This window comes from Teleopsis dalmanni, chromosome 1, assembly GCF_002237135.1.
Source record: "Teleopsis dalmanni isolate 2A chromosome 1, ASM223713v2, whole genome shotgun sequence".
Classification (NCBI taxonomy): domain Eukaryota; kingdom Metazoa; phylum Arthropoda; class Insecta; order Diptera; family Diopsidae; genus Teleopsis; species Teleopsis dalmanni.
Genome location: NC_051846.1, coordinates 214,418,812 through 214,423,112, shown reverse-complemented (window position 1 = coordinate 214,423,112; position 4,301 = coordinate 214,418,812).

Here is a 4,301-nt window from a genome sequence, read left to right as displayed (position 1 = left end):
TTATTGAACATAACGATTTTTTAAGATGTTTCAAATTATAGAACTTTTTTAGAATATTGAACATTAATTGTACCCTTTTCGTGCTGGTTCTCATTTAAACATAAAAGAAATATATAACATCCTACACCATATATGAACGACTTTAAAGAAATAACTCCATTGATAATAATTGCAATAAAATATCCTTGGCCTTATATATTTTTTCTACAACTTATATAAAAAATTCGAAAGCACAAAGATAGAGGAATATAGTGAATATAATTGATTAGAATAAATCATGGTTCTATAATTTTGTTCTGTATTATAAGGCGGGACTCTATTGCAAAAGTATGTTCAGTCTCTATTTAAAGATACATTAATTTAAGTAATTTAATTTTCCACAGTTTTCGGTTAATTATTACAAAAGTAGAATTCCTATAATGTATACACAGATATAACTATAACAGATATATGTAATTATGAATTCACATAGATTAGTCATCAAGAAGCAGTAGCATAAGTGGTTTTATGAATGTTATCTTCATATAATCATAATGACTATCAACAACAATATCGTCCTCATAATTGTCGTCTTACGACAATTTAGCCATAATATTTATACGAGTATAACAGGTAAGCACCAATAATTACTAATCTTTAATAACATTTTGGGGATTCGGTCTTATACACTACAATATTTTTTAAAGAAAGTTAGTTTTATATCAGTTAGTCTTGTAAATCTTTCACTATAAATAGAAGTCTGGTACGTCGAATTTCAACAACTATTTCCTTGATAGTGTTGTACTCAAAAATTTATATAATGCTAATCTATTTAAATTTAAAAACTTCTTGCCTAAATAAAATAAAATCGGTATATAAACACGCTGCTAAAAAGTATATTCGTTATAGTGTAGTTACCATATTATATTGAAATCCTTAATGGATTTCACTTTTCTGGATAAAATCCGCAAGAGATATGTAAGGTTTGATATTTTTCACAAGACCGCAAAACAAAAAGCATCAAGTCAGCTCCTCACTTAAATTTAATAAGAGTTGGTAGAGCGATATGCAATTTATAAAAATCAGCGGGTAGGAGCAATATCGTATTTAAAATTGGGTTGTAAGTATTAAAATGTACAAAATGAGTAGAATATATCAAATAATCTATTTTTTAAGTAGTTTTTTTTTCTAATCTAATTATTTTGTCGTAAGGTAGTTAATTTATTATAAGAAAGTAATAAGAAAATTGCAACAAATATCTTATTAAGCTAAGTTATATGTGAGTAATGTGGAAATTCAAATAAGAAACAAACTATGAATCCAGTCGTTTAAAATTATACCACAATCACATTTTATAATGCAATGAGTCAAATCTTTTCAAAACATTACCAAGTCTTCTTACTCACATCAGAGGGATCAACCAAGAAAATTGTTTAAGAAAAATGATCACATTTTTAAACGAGAATTTAGTTCGTAATAGTTATAATTTAATTTATGTTTGTATACGTGAAATATTTTATTCCATATAAAATATGGAATATTTTATATAAAAATATATATTTTTTCATTTTTTATTTATTTGTTGTTATATTCATCATATTTATTTTATTTAATATTTCTTTATTTATACGATACCATATGTATTTATAATCTATTTTTAAACTTCTTTAGATTTAAGGATGTATTAATTTTTTATTTAAAATTATTAAAAATATTTTTTTTATTATTTTTTATCGTTCATTAATTCGTTTAATACACATTATTAGTATAAAATAAAAAATATATAGAATATGTACAAAGTTTATTTACTTATGACTATAAAACACATTTTTATTTGAACAGAAGAAATTTTATAATTTAAAAATTTTTATTTTTAAATCAATATGATTTAAGCACGATTTTTTTGCTTAAACATTTTTTTACATAAACTACTTATAACTTTTAATATTAAGAATTAAAAGCGTTTTTGTAAACGAAAATGTTTATTTAATCACTTTCTTCCCGGAGCCGCTGCAACCTCACACTTTGAAATCCACAACATAACTAAATAAATGTTGACTAAAAACACGAGAGTGGTGAAGAAAATGATTTGACCAAACGCAAACAAATTTTATAGAATATTCACCACAACACAATTTGCAACGGTTTTCATGCTCTGCTTTGTTTTTAAATTTTTCATTCATATTATTTAATCTTTCTTTTTATTGTAAAAACAAAATAATACAGTTAGTATATATTTTTTTTGTTTATTATATTTTATTTGGCCTTGAAAAAAATATGCACAATTTGAAGTTTGAAAATAATTGAGGCCAGGATTATTGTACAGAAAGGGATTACTTCGGAATATTCTTGAAAAACAAATAAAAGCCGTGTTTCCCTTTTCAGTCTTATAAAGATTAAAGAGGATGGCATCAAACTCAAGCCAAAATCATTGGATGGAAGTATATGGAAGTGTTGATAATTAAAAACCATTTTTAAAAAAAATTCAACTATTTAGAAAATGGCAAACAATAAATAACATATCATATGGTGTTTTAGTAGAAAGTTTAATACTTTCTTGTTTAATTGGCCAATAGAGACGTGAGTCCGCATTTGCCGCATCGAGTAGCCTCCGCCAACCAGCTCGATCAATGACTTGCTGTCGTCAGTTGGTAATACTGAGCGCCCCAAATCGTTGGTCAACTGGTTTTTGCACCGAAGATGCTAACGTCCTCTACCTCATTTTCTATCAGTGGGTACCGAATTAAAAACCTCATTCCCACAACATGAACAAGCCAGCGAAGCCGCTGAAGTTTTTTGCGCTTAACTATATCAATGTAGCGGTATAGTTCATAAAGTTCGTCGTTCCATCTAATTCGATACTTGTCGCTAACGCGTAAGGTACCATGGATTTTTCGAAGAATTTTTAACTCAAATGTTTCTGCATCATACAGCAGGACAGGTATGATAAGAGACTTATGAAGCGTGATGTTTGTTTGTCGAGAGAGGACTCTATTTCTCAATTGTCTATTTAGAAAGTTTAATAGTTTAAGTAACATGCTTTTATAACAATTTTTTAATAAAAAAAGGAATAACTCATTTACAATTTTAATTAACTCTTTTTAATTTGTATTTTTGTATATACTTGGCTGCTTGAGAATACACATATTGAATTCGATTTGAGAACCGCATATTTAACAATTGACATTAAATCGAGATACATACCGATATATGTAAGATTCTATAAACATAGAGAACAGACTTAAACAAAGGCAACTTGATGTTACATTACTCATATGAACCTTGCAAATTAAATTGATAATTATTCATTCGAAAGTTCGCTTTAAAATTTCAAGCAATAAGTATTGGGATTACTTTCATTAATATTGTTACGATTTAGGTTTAGTTACTGATTAGGCTTATATGTTGCTATCTCTGGATTCTTAAAAAATTATATTTTCAATCTCTACTTCGCTTCATAGTAACTTATTCCCCTCACATTCACCTAGCCCTGTCATAACACCACCTCCGCTCTTTGCGAGATGACATCCCAAATCTCCAATGGCCCAAACCAGTCGTCCGTGCGAATGCACGGTGCTAGTTGGTCTTAATCTCGCATAGCACCTTAGTAAATTATTTGAAGCATCTACCCCTGACTCAATAAAAAGATGGCTTTGTAACTGTCTCATAGGTAGATGATCCATCGTAGACTTTAAAGTTAAAATATCAAAACCAGGAAATTAAAGCAAGATGTCCCCCAGGGCAGGGTTCTCTCACCGATCCTTTTTCAATATATACGTGTCTAAACTCCTAGACCTCCATGAGGCAGTCAGAGTCACAACGTATACATATGATCGCACAATTCTAACTACGGGCCAGAACTCTTCTATATTGTGCAACAAGTTAAATGACTGCCTATAAATATTGGTGCCACCACCAAACCTAAACACGTATATTCCTGTATGTCCAAACTGCAGATCTACTTCAATCCAATCCTTACTCTCATTCCCCCTCCATCACCCCTGACCACTACCCATCCACTTCCCCGCCGATGTAATCGCCTTGTATATCCTTTCATTTTATCTGCTTGCTAGTTACAACAACTGGGAGCTTATCGACGCGAAACACTTCCATTCATTGAGAAAACTGAATAGCATTTGTTTATTAAGTCAGCAGGAACCAAGGGAACTATAAATTTATGTTCAAAAAGATTCATTTCGTAAGTAATATTAGCGTCTGGTTAGAGTCCGTTAGGAAACTTGCAACTTACAATATTTTACAGTTAAACATTTCAAACATTTTTCACATACATAGATGTTCAACTTTATTGATTGTAATTATCT